Here is a 15,815-nt window from a genome sequence, read left to right as displayed (position 1 = left end):
ACCCCACCCTGACCCCCGAGCAGGGATAGGCAAGGCTAACTTCGTACTTTACGCAACTTCAAAAGCAGGTATGCACACCCGCTGTTAGACACATGTGGTCAAAGGAGCGCGAAAGCCCTGTTTCTGGCTGTGAACGTTGCCTGCTCAGACAGACAGATTGCTGGAGTTTCTCTGGCTAGTATGTGAAGCTTTTGGTACATTTTTCCTAATGTACACTCTGTTTTAATACTGGCTCCCCACCTCCAGATCTAAATTACTACCAGGGTGAACAGAGAGCCCTGGAGTTCTTGTCACTATAGCTGGGGATGACCAAGTTGGAATGGTTTAGAATTGGGAAGCTGTGATGAGCTGTGTGCACACGAAGAGAGAGCAAGCTGGGTCTGATGTTGGGTTGCTAGGTTACTACTTGGGTCCCATCATTATTTCTCTCCCAGGCTGATGGGCCTGCAGCCCTTTCTGGCCAGCTCCAGTGATCTCTATAATGAGCCATGCTATGTGGAGATTATGGAGGGGGTCTATCCCCAAGTTACATCAAGGCCACATGCGCGTCTTCACAAGTACCCATTTCCTTCTCCCTCCTTAGGATTCAGAACAGCCTCCAGGAGCTCAGTAAAGCTTAGGACCTGGCTCGGATCTCTCTCAGGAGGCCTAATGAGAGGGACCGAGGAGTTTTCAGTTTCTGACACCCGGTGGGTGATGGAATGAGAATCATAGGTGACTTTCTATATGACTGGCAGTGCAGGGAAAGAGGAAGAAGTCTTTCTGTGGCCCTAGCAGGCAGGTTACAGTTAGGTGTCTGCACGGAGCAATCTCAGAAGCCCAGGAGCAGCTGGCGGCTGGAATCAGAGTCCAGCACGCTGAATAGACTTGTCCTCATTCATGCTCTCTAGGGTGGGTCAGTTCGCTTTGAGAAAACAATCCGTGACAGTCCCCACGTTCTGAAGACTTGAAAGGGAAACCCTTTGGATCAGGACTGGACCCCTGGGGCTCAGCCTGGCTTGGCCTGGGGCTGCAAGAAGAATAACAAATAGGAGGGGCCATGGCTGTGATTGACTCATCAGGTGATGAAGGCTTCTTGGCTGTGGAACTCTTGTCTGTTCCCAAACCTATGTTCTTTAATGACAGATGCCCACCCTCTCCCTATGGCTCCCCATTCACTTCGCTCCCATGACCCACTTAGAATGATAAGCTTCCATGCTGTGAAGCCTCAGGCTTCCTCCCAGGTTGCCCATGTTGCCTCCTCTCTGAAGGACTCTGCTATTCTGGCCACCTTCCTTCTCTGGTGTCCTCTGGCTTCCCTGGCTTTCCAGTTCCCCTCCCCGCAGAGGCAGGATGCAGAGGAAGGCCAGCAGAGGGCAAGAGCACAGGACAGGACCCAGGGGCAGATGGGTTGCTTGCTTTGCACTGCTTTGTGTGAGTTTGGCTGAAGGGCAGAGCTGGTTTTGCTGCCTGTTGGTGCTCTTGCCTGTGGGGACAGGGCCACTCACTGCAGAAGTCTCGATGCCAGAGTCAGATGCATGTCAAGAATGAAGCCCGCCCAGTTCTTATAAACATTCAGAGCAGCCTTCTTACATGGCTTCTTCTCTGGTCTTGCACACGTTCGGACAGACAAGCACGCAGGTAGACAGACAGAAATGAACATATACTCAGAAAATGTGGGACAAACACTCAATGTTGTAGACCATAGTGCCCAGTTAAAACATAGAGTGGACTCTGAACTAAGCCTCACTTTCTGTGGACCCACCTTTCCCGTGGCAATCCATGAGGTTTATAATCTCCACCTCATTTTTTTTTTCAATATTGAGTAAATCGAGGAAGCAGCTTATGACCAATGTTTCTTGTGCCACCACAAAGAACCACAGAACTGCTGGTTCCTGTTTGTGGTGGCAATGGTCTCAACTGAATGAATGGAGGGTACAAGATTCACAAAACTAATTAGATGATTTGGCCCCAGCTCCCTCTATCAATGAAGCCATCTCTCACAGAGCCCAGGCTTGCCCAATGGGCCCCAGCTCCCTCTGTCAGTGCATTTATCCCTCCAAAGAGCCCAGGCTTGCCCACTGGGCCCCAGCTCTCTCTGTCACTGCAGTCATCCCTCACAGAGTCCAGGCTTGTCCACTGGGCCCCAGCTCCCTCTGTCACTGCAGTCATCCTTCACAGATCCCAGGCTTGCCCACTGGGTGCCAGCTCCCTCTGTCAGTGCATGTGTCCCACAAAGATCCCAGGCTTGTCCACTGAACCCCAGCCCCATCTTCAGTAAGGGATGCTCACCCCAATTCTTCTGCTCCCACTTGGCTTTCCCCCTCCTCTTTCAGAAACAGAGACTGATTTATCTAGGACCTCAGATGGTTCACAATATTCTCAAAACAAATTAGCACCCTCCCTGCAGTGCTCCAGAGGTGACTACACCCAAGAAGGACAGGACAGTGTAAACAACAGTCGGAGTTAACTGTGGCTGGCAACGCCACGCTAAGTGGCTTCTTTTCCTTTTTCGTCCATCAGCAAAGATGGAACCGGACTTGGCCCAGCACACAGAGCCCAGTGAGCACTGCATAAATCTGCTGTTTGACTGTGAGGAACTTGAAGAACCTAGAGCCGGGCAAGGGACTGGAGCAGTGCTAGGGTTTCAAAGCAGCTAGGAAAAGTCAGAAGGCCTGGGTGGCCAGCCACTGCGCCCTTTGGTAAAGGCTGCAGGTTCCCTCTTGGTTAGCCCAGCAGCCCAGACTTTCCCTCGCTGAGAGTTAGAGTTGACACGACATGATTTGTTCCTTTTGGGCTGTGTCAGTTCTGTAAGGCAGATACCAGAGGCTGCGACCAGGAGAGCCTGCGTTTTTTTGGACAGGACAGGGCCACTCAGGGGTTTTCATGTCCTGAAAGCTCCCAGGGCAGAGAGCATATCTGGGGAATTCATTTTTGTAAAGATTTTCTTTCTTTCTTTCTTCCCCCTCCCCTTCCAACATTTTGTTTAAGAGAAAATGAGATGTCTATCTTCTGTTTCCTTATTTTTTTTCAGGAAAGCGAAGGGTTGTTGACTTCCGCCCTCTCCCCTCCCTTCCTTCCTTCTTCCCGAAGGTACTCATCTGAGAAAAAGAGAACGGGGTATTGTTCCTGTTCTCCTTCTTAAGTCACTTGAAACACTGTCCCTGCGAGTCCTTTAAGTTCCCTGCAATCGGTACACAAGAGAAAGAGGGAGAGAGAGAGAGGGAAAGACAGAGACAGCCAGAGACCAGGTAAAGCGGTGGGGGCTGCTGCCTCTCAGCCCTCAGGAGCTGGTAAGTGACCATGTACTCCTTTCTACCTTCATTTCAATGTCCCTGTGATGGAGACTGACTGGGCATCTTCCACAGAAACCACCTCCCTGGTCTGCTCTTTAATCAAAAGGTGTGACTGATGGGTGGCCTAAAGCGTAAGCTCATGCCTCCTTGCAGAAGAGAATATTAATGCTTTGCAGAGCCGAGGCTTGCCAGGAGTGGAAATGGAATTGTGTTGGGGCTGAGGAGGTCGCTGTGTTAAATTTGAATTGTTTTGTCATAGGCAACTTGAGTTTACTAGGAACCATTGGGACATGTGGTGTGCCCCACTGGAGGGGTCACTGCTCCCAGGACTGCATTCTGGGAACCCTCTCAGCGTGTCTGTTGAGAACTGTGATTTACTCATGGAGTTTTGGTATATTTATTGTCTGCCTTGAAGTGTCTTTCTCCTGATTTTTGTTTGTTTGTTTGTTTGTTTCCATTCTGTAGTTCACCTCCCCAAAGTGAACTGTTCATGCATGGCTGTTGCTCTGTCCCTGAAGTAGGAGGGAAAGGGAGGGAATACCTCTTTGGAATAGTGCTGTGTGTGGGAGATTCGGGAGAAAGGTGCCCCATGTGGGTTAAATGTAAATGTACTGTCCACTGTCAACTCGGAGTGTCATGTGCCACACAGAAGAAGGCAGGGATACAAGGGCATTAACTTCAGTTTTGGAAATCAGTGTGTGACGGGACTGGGAGGATTTAGATTGATTGCTTGTGTCAGGAAGAATGAAAAGCTAAGCCACAGATGCAATTGAAAAACAGTCACCCAGAGCCTGCTGTTCTAAAGCACCAAATAGAACACGGCAAGGTAGTCAGGCTCATATAGACACTGTGCCAGCAGTGGTTAAACGTCTGAGTTGCTTCCATTGCGTTTGACAGAGAGGGTAATGTTACCAAGAAGTTGTTATGGCAAGCCAAGAGGGAGCCGGCATCACGTCAAAAATAGGTTAGCAAGGTCAAGCCATGACTGGAGCACGGCTGCTATTAATAATTTAATCCAGTGAGGTGCTGGATGGGTAGAAGGCAGTGGCCATGCGTGCTTCTCAAACCATCCATTCCTATGGTATAGACGGGTTGAAATCCCCAGGGTATGAGCAGCATAGTAAAAGTAGTTCGACATTTTAAATTAATTTGGCCAGATCATGTTTTAACCACAATCGCATAATTAATCTTTATTTGAAACTGAGCTGTCACCTTAATGAAGATGAGACAGTCTAGTAGATCTGGATGATTAATGTAGGTTTGTCATTTATTTTTTAAAAAGAGACTTTCCCTAGAATCCCCACAATACAAGGTACATGGAAGAGACAGGATTAGCAGTTGCCCCCTAAGGATGCAACCAAGTATAACCTTGGTGGCCTGAGGTGCCCGGCTCTTCCCTCACCTGCCCCAGCCACCGCATCCCCGTGCATCCCCAGGGCAGTAGCCTCCAGGACGGATCTTCTCGGGCATTTTGCATTAGTACTGGCCAATTGTGACCCCAGGAGATATGCCGGGTGGCACACAATCCTGCTTGACTCCTTTCGCTTTCATTTCTTCTGATATTATTAATGCCATGCACGATGGATGCGATGGGGGACAAACAGCTTCAGGGCCACTCTAAGGACAAGTCAGGCAAAAGTGGGGAGACTATGTTTGCTGTGGTCCTTCCTGGGGGCCAAGACTAAGGAGCTGAGCATGAGGTCATTGCCAGGATGGCTGCTGGATACTGTTGTGGTGGTGGTGAGGTTCAGGGAAAAAAAATCCTTCAGTGACATTAGCCTAGGCCACTGCTACACAATCTATCTTTTCCTCAGCTCCAAAGAGAAAGTTGACATTTGTGGAAATTTCCAGAGTGATTCTTCTCTAGGGACATCATGGGCTCCTTTTTGATAGCATGGGAAATTCCAGTTTGGAACGATCCAGAACCTTGCTCATACAATAGTTCACTAATTAATTTTATGCCAAAATGGTACCAACAGCTAAATTACCAACGTGTCATCTGCATTTGTGGGGTGCTAAGGGTTGAACTTAGTATGTGTGCTAGGCACGTGTTCTTCTACCAGTCTCTGCCCCACGCTCGGTTAAATATTGTTTAGATCACATCAACATGCTCTGTCTCCCACAGGGCTGTGTGAGCATGCATGACTCAAGTCAGAGCAAGAAGAGTGTAAAACCGATGGGACACAGCGAAACAAGCTGAGCTAGAGTTTCAAATTTGTCATTTACTGATGCAGACAGGGGTTTGGATCGGGTCTCTAAGCTAAGTCTGTGTCTCCCAAATGTAAAACTGCTTTCATACAATATATTCTGAGGATGAAGTGAAACCACAGCTAGGAAGCAGCTAGCACAATACCTGGGAACTCGCAGGAGTCAGCCATTGTCAGATCTTTTTCAGGCTCATATATTAAATACTTAGGTGGTTGGCCTGGGTTTTGACAAAGTGAGAAAATAGACTAAAATTCTTGTCATGTATTTATTCTTGATACTATACCAACGATCTATCAGAAGAAATCATTCCTTATAATTTTCAAGTCGGGCACATACTGAATATGCATATTCTGAGCCTTGAAATCACATGACACAAAAGCCCGGTATTGTTGGACATGCTCATGTCTATCCGTCTTGAAGGCAGAGGTGCGGTGGACCTTAGCTGCATGTAGTGACAGCGGCACTCCAGCCTCCACTGTTGGGAAAGGCTTCCTTCGGGACCACACTTCTGTCCTGAGATGCACGTGGGAAGAGAGCTGAAAGATGCTACAGACATCGGTACTTCCTCCCACCCACTTCCCCATGCTCATGGTTTTCACTGCCGTGACCTCTTCCCTGACTGTGCAGGACTGTAGACACTCATTCTGAAGACGATGGTGGCTGTGCCACAACTTAGAGGGGGAGAAGAGCGAGTGGAAGTGACATAACATGCTGTTCCCTCTTCCTAACCATCCAGCAGTGAGCTCTCACCCCCAGATTCATCAGTAGCAAGGTGTCAGCCACGGGTGTGTGCACTGGGTTGGGGAGGAGCCGTGTGTGAACCAACTGTTGTTTCTCTCTCTCTCTCTCTCTCTCTCTCTCAACTTCAACTTCACCACCAGCAAGTCTGTTAGCTCATCAAATAAAAATGATACTTTTATTTAGCTCCCAAACTTTCCTCCAAGTTCCAAAAACAGAACAGGCAACACCAAACGAGCCGGACTCTACCACCCAGAACCCAAGCTCCTGAGACCCTTGCTTTAGAGTAAAGGCCCTGATACAATGGCGACTGATTCAGACACCAACCTAAGAAGCACAAATTCAAGCTGGGCACCCCATCCCACTGTGCAAAAGGTGCCTTTCAATGTGGGGTGGTGCTGGAGAAAAAGGCCAGGTTGGAAGTCAGACCATATGTGTTCTGATCCAGCTCTGCCACTCCCTGCCCAATTCCTTACCAGATTTCTTTACTTGCTTGGACCTCTGTTTTCTCTGTGGAGAATGACAGGGTTGGATAAAGTCAATGATGAGAGTAGGTGAGAACCACAGAGAGGGACCGGCTTCTGTCTATTGTCATAGCAGGGCCTAGAACAGCACACAGCATACAATGATGCAAAAAAAGAATATTTGTTGAATAGATGAATTATAAACGAATGGGCTGTCCAGTGGAGTGAGCTCTCTTTATATGACACCAAATGAAGCAATTAATTAGTTAAGGGAGGAAAAAACACAGGTCAAGCTTTGGGCCAAGGGAAGGTCGAGCCAGTCCCACACTGCTGGCTTGGCAGTTCTACACTGGAGCTGACTGGCATCCTGTGAGTTTGTTCTACTGTAACGTATGGGGCTGCCGCAAGTGTATTAAAGGGTCAAACTGGCAGGTAACCCACCTATTTGCTCATGGGAGATAAAGACTTATCAGAGAGATACACGGAGAGACTATTGGCTGCGTCTCATATTCCATTCGTCTTCTGGGCAGATGATGGGTGAGCAAATTGCTTTTGGCAAGAGAAAGAGTGAGTATTTGGTTTTCCTTGACTGAAGAGCTACGAGGCAGGATTCAGCCTTGAAGGAATGAAGGCAACACTCTTGTGAATACCGAAGGCAAGGCTTTGCATGCAAATTAAAAGAGGACCACAGCTGACAGAGCACAGCACATTATGGGCCAAACTCAGGAGAGACAAGGTAGACCCTTGTGGACTGCACTTCACTTCATTAAAACCTGTTAAGACAGGCAAAGTTGGCTGGTGCCGGCCTCACATGTATTTGATAAACTTAGAGTGGAAAATAAAAATGCTTGACAGCAAGTTGGGATTGCGGGTGATACTCATGACATTTGACAACAGCGCCCAGGGTTTCTACTATTGTAGTAAGGTGCGCCAAAGCTCTGTCTATGTTGATGAATCCTGTCTCCTTAGGAGCAGGGACACACACAAAGGCCACTCTGGTTTACTCACCTGTTTTCTTTTATATATTATGGCCCCGTGTTGCCCTCCTTCTGTGTGTGTGTGTGTATCAAGTCAGGGACTGATGAAACCAGAGATTATATGTGTGGCAGAGTTCTGACCAGGTTTGGGACCTGCTCAATGCTCCACGTGCCTCAGAGCATCCTGATGTAGGTGACAGGGGTCTTGCTCTTTCATCTTCAACCTGAGAGTTTCCCCCAAGATGATGTCACTTGTATTCAGCTTCCTCATTAAGAAAGGAAGGGCATCTGTAGCTGATATACCTTAAAAATTGGCACACTCTTTCAGGCAGGACACCACAAGTGTGGCCCAAGGATCTTCAGCAGGACATCACCTAAAAACCTGTTAGGAAAATGAAACCTCAGGCCCCATCCCAGACCTGCTGGCCCCTTCTAGCCACTGAACCCCAAATCACTGTTCCACATGATTCTGCTACATGTTCTAATCCAGGCAGCACCAGTGTAGAGGGTTCACTTCCTACACATGGGGTGATGCAGGGCCCTGTTTCAGCATTACAAAACCATCTGTTAGCTGTGACCCTGTCTAAGACAATAGGACTGTCCATTAACAGCAGCATTGCTAGATCAGGTCTCTCTTCTGCTCAGCTCAGAGCAATATTTGACGTGCATATTGTGGAATCAACGAGCAAACAGACTCCTTCCCAAAGATCCCAGCCCTCGGGGAGCTCCAGTCCAGGATATTGCTTCCTAGTGTGTCTTAGGTGCCAAAAATCAAAGTCACCCAGGGCAGAGCCCTAGTTCTAGAAGACAGCAGGAGTCTGGGGTGGGGAAGCAAAGGGTTCTGCTCGTTGCCCAAGCCAGCAACCCAGGAAGAAGAAACCCAAAGGCCGAGCAGTGGTGACAGTCTGGGGACACGACACTCTAAAATGGAGTTCTGCCTTTACAGCAGTCTGAGAACCAATTAAAAAATATAGTTGGGTTTAATTTCCAGCACAGAAAAAGACATCTAAAAATAAAGAGAGATGGGGGGAGGGGTAAGAAAGAGGGAGGGAGGGAGAGAGAGAGAGAGAGAGAGGGGAAGAGGGAGAGAGAGACAATGAAAGGGCCAGAGAGAAGGAGAGGGAAGAGAACTCTGCTAGTGTCTTCTCTTCTCTAGAAATTTCCAGAACGCGGACAAGCCCGGCTGTCAGACCAATGTCTCAGGGATTCTGTGTCGATCATCAGAGCCAAAGGGGAGATGCCAGGACACATACCTCACTCCCCTCATCTAGAAAAGTCTGCGGAAAGAATCCTTAGAGTTTCCTTTTTGCTGGGGACTCACCGTTCTCTCCCAGAACAGAAGTCAAGAAGGGGCTATTGTTGGAGGGGTGGGGAAAGGAAGCGGCGGAAAGAGCAAGGGAGAGGACAGGAAGAGCCTCTGCTCGCTGCAGCGGGGACCCAAGAGGGCCTCTGCCTGGAGAGAGGCAGCAGCTTCTCCTCCTTCACTGGCCCACGTCCATAGCAGTACGGGGAGCAGAGGAACTTTGGGGGTTTCAGCTCTCTTACGGGGCAGCTGTTCCTTCCAGCAGGGCCCGCTACTGTGTTTCTTGCTGATCGGTCTTTAGTTCCTGCGTCCCTCTCTATCGCTTGGTTCTCAATGGGGGAATAAAAACAGAGCGGGATCATCTAGTATTAAGATAAAAATGTATCTATTGACCCATTTTGAATACTCAGGAGTTCTGTGCTTAGTCTGTTGAGGTGGCGTTCCTAAAACACTGTAACGGGACTTTGTGGGACCAGAAGAATGCGTGCAGTCCTAAGACTTCACTGGGAGGTTTTACGAGACCCATCTGCTGTGGATAGCATCTTTTTGACCCCCTAGAGAGCACTGGTAACGCACATGCAATTGGGCGTCTCCTCCCATGTGGCCCATAGTCCCCGTGGTACACCAGCTGTTTCTCATGCAATCTCTTGTGCCTGGTCACGGGGCAGAGAACTTCAGAAACAGAGCCACATCTCCGGCTTCAGCCTAGGCCCCAGGTCTGAGTGTGCAGGTTGAGCCTCGCGTTTCGAAAAGAAGGTCCCGCCCAACACACGGTTCCGGAGAAGATGAACCCACTTGGAGTCTCCAGAGCCTTTCCCTGTCACAGGGCAGTGCAGCGTGACTTACACGAACTCCCTTATGCCTTCAGTCTCTCCTAGTAGTGTAATGTCTCAGTGTTCCATCTGTAGTGTGTGCCTTGGGGAAGGACATTTCCTGCCGAGCCAATCACACCGCATCTTCTGGATGTCAAAATACTAAATGTATTTGTTCGGCAGTTGCCTTGGCTGTCATGGAAGGGAGACCTGGTTTACTGCTGCCACGTGTGAGCCTGCCACAGAGCCTTGCACACGTCTGTATGAACACATGCCTATTCGAAATCCCCAGCCTTCATAGAAGACTAAGAGCCCAAAGTTTAACCATAAATTATTTATTTGACTTGAGAACATCATAACTGAGGAGAAGGGCCAATTCTTAGTCCTCTATCCACCGAGATTTACTGTCTTTGTGCATTTTCCTTGCTGGCGTTTGCTAGTGTTTGAATTTCATTCGTGTGAGGCACCAGGAGGAGGCCAGAGATGAGCTCAGGGCTCCTGTAAACAATTCATAGAGTGTTTCATCTGTGTGTGTGTTTGCTGTGTAAGGCCGAGGAGCGAGGAAGAGTCATGTGAATCAGGCAGCTATTTGGGAAAAATAAACCCACTTCATGCTGTATTGCTCTAAAATAGATTTCAAATAGACCAGAGGCATCAAACGTTAAAATGAAAACACACTGTAACTCTAAAGTTACACTGCCATGCTGTCTTTTAAAACTGAAAGAACAGGGAGTGGGAAGGTGGCCTAGCTGTTAGGGAAGGCGTTTTGCTGCTCTTGCAGAGGACCTAAGCTACCCAAGCCAGATGGCGCAGAACTGCCTGTAATTCCAACTCCAGGGAGTGGGACACTTCTCTTGGTCTCTATGCATACTGCACTCAAGTGAATAAAACCACACACACACACACAAACACACACACACACACTTTTTTTAAAAAGCAGGGTATAATGGTGTGAGTTTTTAATCCTAACTCTTGGAAAGCACAGGCAGACAGATCTCTGAGTTTGAGGCCAGCCTGGCCTACATGTGGAGTTTCAGACCAGTCAGGACCACATAATGAGACCCTGTATCAAAAACTGGTTTGTTTGTTTTTTTTTGTTTGTTTGTTTTTTTTACCCTTACGTGGAAGCATAAAACATTAGAACAAGTGAGAGATTTATGTTTTTGAATCTAAGATTAGGGGCTCTTTCCAGTTTGACCCAGAGGAAGCCTGGGTGCTTATTATACATTTTATTGCATCACAACAAAAGGCTTCTTCAGGCCTAAACTCAATAAGCAAACAGCCAGAAACCTGTGGGAACATTTGCAGAACGTATCACATAATGCTTTACGGAAACAGAAACAGGAGGAAATGGCACAAAACATACTTCACATAAAATGAAATGTAGCTGGCTTGTAAACATGTAAAAAACGAACAATACACATCCCATTTCATAATAGGAAAACACAAACCCAGATGTCAGCTTCCACCCACATGACAGACACAGATAACATTTTTAGCACCCTTGTTTCTGAGCTCTGCTGTGACCTAAAAATATCGGATTTCTAAATAAAAAAATGTTTGTAACCTTGTTTGGACAAAGATGTCTTATTATCACACACACACACACACACACACACACAAATCAATTGAAATAATGGATAAGTTGGGATTTAGCAAAAACTAAAAAATGTTTGTCCTTAAAGAAAAAGATAGGATCAGAAAAATGAAATGTCACAAAGTAGTATTTTCAAAACATTACTAGACAGTAAAGACTTTATTTCCGGAATATATAAAGAACTGTTTGAACCAGGAGGCTGTGGCGCATGCCTTTAATGCCAGCACTTGGGAGGCAGAGTCAGGAGGATCTTTGTGAGTTCAAGGCCAGCCTGATCTACAGAGTGAGTTCCAGGACAACCAGGGCTACACAGAGAAAACCTATCTCGAAATACTAAACACAACACAACACAACAAAAGTACTGTTTGAATTTATTAATGATAGACCAACCCCACTAACAATGGATAAAATTCTCTGAATGTACACTTAAAGAGAAAATGCAGAAACGGAAGAGCACTGGCAGCCTTGACTCATTCTGGGTGATTTTGTGCATTCAGTTAAATGTTGCAAGCCAAGAGGACAGACAGAGCAGGCAAGGGTGTGCAGCCAGGACTCAGTCTGTATGTACACCTATGGCAGGAACATAAAGGGCACCGACACTTTGGGAACAGTGTAAGATACATAGCCACCATAGAATTTGACTTCACATCTAAATAATATGTTTAAATGAAATTTGGCCTATTCATGAGAAAGTTGCTTATAAGAATTCCAAACTAGGGCTGGTGAGATGGCTCAGTGGGTAAGAGCACCCGACTGCTCTTCCGAAGGTCCAGAGTTCAAATCCCAGCAACCACATGGTGGCTCACAACCATCCGCAATGAGATCTGGCGCCCTCTTCTGGAGTGTCTGAAGACAGCTACAGTGTACTTACATATAATAAATAAATCTTTAAAAAAAAAAAAGAGACTCCAAAAAAAAAAAAAAAAAGAATTCCAAACTAATAATAAGCCAACGGGACATCAGTCAGTTAGTAGAATCTGCTATGTTTGTGCAGTGGAATACTGCTCAGGCTTGAAAACCGGCTTCTGACACAGCCCATACTGTGAGTGAGTCTTAGAACCATCCCCTGAATCAGAAGATCCAGGCATAATACTACTGAAGGTTACTGACATACAAGAAGTGCTGACAGCCTTTATCCATATGAAATTTCTAGAAGCACAAAATGATAGAGACAAAAATTTGATTTGCGCTTTTCTGGAGCTGGGGTTGGGCATATAGAAGGACTGTTAATAAGTATAAAGGAATGTTTGAGATTGATGACATTATTCTAAAACTGGATTTTAGTGATGATTGAACTTTCTACATTGCATCACACTGAATATTTAAAGACACTTAGTTTTATACTATGTAAATTATACCTCAATAAAGTTGAATAAATAACAAGGGGAGGGAGAATTACACAAATCTCTATATCCTCCTGAAAGAACAGTCTCCAATCTGTATGGTTCCAGAGAAGGCCACAATGCCACAATCTCATAGAATGGATCATTCCTATAAGCAAAACAAAAACAAAAGCCTGGTTTTCATTTGTGTAGGATATCTCTAGAAAGATATGATGGACTTGCTAATAGAACTTGGCTTTGGGAAAGAGACTGGAGAGATAGAATGGAGTCTTGATTCTTACCTCAGGCATGCCAGGTCTCTAACCCCGGGACCTTAGCCATGTGATGCAGCTGCTGTGCCTCCGCTAAAAAATGAACAGGTTGGACCAGTAATGTCTAAGGATGCATCTGGCTGTAATTCCCGTCATTCTTTAAGAATGATCTCATGGTTTTTTTCCCTATCACCAACTTGTAACAAAATGTAACAAAATGTAACTAAATGTAACTAAAGCAGGCAAAGCCTCCTAGTCGATTGGTTTCTGTCCTCTTGTCATGCTAAATCTGGGTGAGTTAGAAGCCTAGGAAGCCAGGGGGCACAGAGGCAAGACAGGAAGGACCCAAGCACATGCCAAGGCTAGCTGTTTGAGATGAATCATGACCATCTTGCTTGCCAGCACTGTAACCAGACTGTTCACCTCTCAGGTATCCCGAATGGCAGGAATTGGATGGCACAGTGCCCTTTAGGTGACAACTGAGAGGACAGGTTCTTGTGATCGCTTAGTTAGGGCCTTACATCTGAGTGCTATATTGGAGTCCTTTGATTATGAAGTGGACTTGTCCATAAATGGCTGCTTCGCTGAGGGCAGAGGAAAGAGAGGCCTCAAGTTCACTCTGAGGACTCCTTAGCCCTGCAAATTAGAACTCCTTGACTAGATAGATTAACTTATTTTTTTCTTTTCTTTTCTTTTCTTTTCTTTCTTTCTTTTCTTTCTTTCTTTTTTTTTTTTTTTTTTTTTTTTGCATTCCCACAACTCAAAGGGAGAGGCTGCAATATTTTCTGCTGCAATTAAGCTGATATTGCTGAGGGAAACTGACTTTTAGGCCTCTGTCTCTTAGAGTCAGTGACAGCCTGGAAGTGAGACAGATGAGGCTAGGAGCTATGAGATTGTGTCATTGTACAGAGGCTTGGGACAGTTAGGTTACTGTGAGTTTCAGTTTGCAAGATGAATGTGCCTTACATTATATCAGCATGAAATGCTATCAAACACTAGTATCAGGATCGTGTGTAACCTCTTCTCCATGGTAGCCACCAGCAAGTCTAAGTTATGTTTTCAAATCAAACGGAATTGAACCAAAAATCCCCTATCGCCATGAGGTGGACACCTCCTGTTTCAACTGCAGTTTTAGTTCACAGAGAGGAGACTATCCAAATGCAGCGGGTTCTCTCTGGATCCCTGTGACTTCAAGCATCTGGCCATACACAGCAGCCCGCCCCCACATACACCCCTTGCTATAGGAGTATCTCTGATGCCTTTTAAGTGGGGTGATTGTCCCCTGTGTGCCTGTGAGGTTGCAGTTGTCCCCTTTGACCCAGACTCTACTGTATCTGTTATCAGGTCTTATTCTTGAACTAGGACTTAAAAGGCACTTTTAGGGCTTTGTTCTGTGAACCCACTCTCTCCAGGGTGTCTGCTTTCCCTAACCACATGAGAACTAGATAGGCCAGAGACTGTATGGTGAAGCATTTTTATACTGTCCCAGAGAGAAGCCCTCTGGAGTCATGATGATGTTACACAAATTTCTGTGAGAGGCTTAAAACAACATCTCATATCATCCCTACTTCAGAGATGGGGAAACCAAGGCTCAGAGAGGACAAGGACCTCAGCAGAGGTCAGCACAGTGGGTCTCGGAATGTGGAGTTACCACAGCGTGTCTACAGGGATCAGCTCCCCAGGGTCTACAAACAAGCTGTTTTAATGTAAAGATGTTAATGGATTCAAAATAGCTTTCATTGATTTTGTATTTTTTTTTTCAGACTACTTAAGGATTTATAAAATAGATTTCTTTTTCAAATGTATGAAGTGTCCCCGTGCTGAGAAGTCTGGGATCTATTCCTGGGACCAAACCTGGAGTTCACTAACACACAGAAGCAGAGGTCTGCCTTGGGGCAAGATTCTGACGACTGCGAGCTTTTCCAACCTTGTGGGTTTGACCAAAGTGTGTGGAAGTACTCTTCCATTTCTTTCTTTATCTACAAATCATCTCCAAAGCCACAGCTTTTTTTTTTCTTTCACTGTCCATATGACCTTGGGCAACCTTCCCACTCTATTTGTGCTTTAGTTCCCACACTGACAAACGAAAATGCTGTGACAGTCACATGAACAAGCAAACGTGGTGTCTTTAACACGGTCTTGTCACACAGGAAACGCTCAGCAAATACTGTTTAGGCGCCGCTTGTCACTGCTTTTGACACATGGCTGAGGCTGAGTAGACATTCTGACAGGGAGTTAAGGAGAGAAAATGTGAATGAGGAAGCAGGGCAGCTGGGCATGCGCAGCTCCTCACCCAGGTGCTTGGTCCCAGCCCGGCATAGAGACCGGCTTTGTGCAGATGCAGATGCTCGCTCGCTTTGAGGAGTGTTTGGGGAAGCTCAGCCCATGTTTCTGGGTCTTCAGGTTCATTCAACTTTCTAAGTTCATGTCCCTGATGTATTTGTTGCATCAAAATTCACAAGTGCCGGGCGGTGGTGGCGCACGCCTTTAATCCCAGCACTTAGGAGGCAGAGGCAGGCAGATTTCTGAGTTCGAGGCCAGCCTGGTCTACAAAGTGAGTTCCAGGACAGCCAGGGCTACACAGAGAAACCCTGTCTCGAAACAAAACAAAACAAACAAACAAACAAAAAAATCCACAAGCAAGGGACTGGCAGCTTGAGCTTAGGCCTAGAGCTGGTTTGAGGCACACTTTTCTCTCCATCACCAATAATCGTGAAAGGAAACAAGCCCCTGAGCTCATGGGCTCCTCCCGAACTGGAAGAGAGAAGCAGAATGGTGCTCTCTTGACACAAACCAAATGCTGAGGGCCACAGTATCAGAGGGTCAAAGGGAAGCCCAAGTGACCTT

The 15,815-nt window shown here is 46.6% G+C and overlaps 1 protein-coding gene across 2 annotated transcripts in view; it reads left to right on the top strand.

Annotated features, from left to right (window-relative positions):
- The first annotated feature begins 3,119 nt into the window (after positions 1-3,119).
- Znf366 (zinc finger protein 366) overlaps positions 3,120-15,815 on the top strand; it is a 66,044-nt gene continuing 53,348 nt past the window's right edge. The window contains exon 1 of one of the 2 annotated variants that reach the window (XM_085830886.1): positions 3,120-3,230. The gene's annotated coding sequence lies outside the window, so the exon portion shown is untranslated. Of the gene's footprint in view, positions 3,273-15,815 lie in introns of both variants that reach the window. The other variant, XM_021180845.2, reaches the window with a different exon arrangement.

Source organism: Mus caroli, unplaced genomic scaffold (genome assembly GCF_978045245.1).
Source record: "Mus caroli unplaced genomic scaffold, Mus_caroli_1 scaffold_15, whole genome shotgun sequence".
NCBI classification, from domain to species: domain Eukaryota; kingdom Metazoa; phylum Chordata; class Mammalia; order Rodentia; family Muridae; genus Mus; species Mus caroli.
This window is presented reverse-complemented; position numbering and strand designations above follow the sequence as displayed.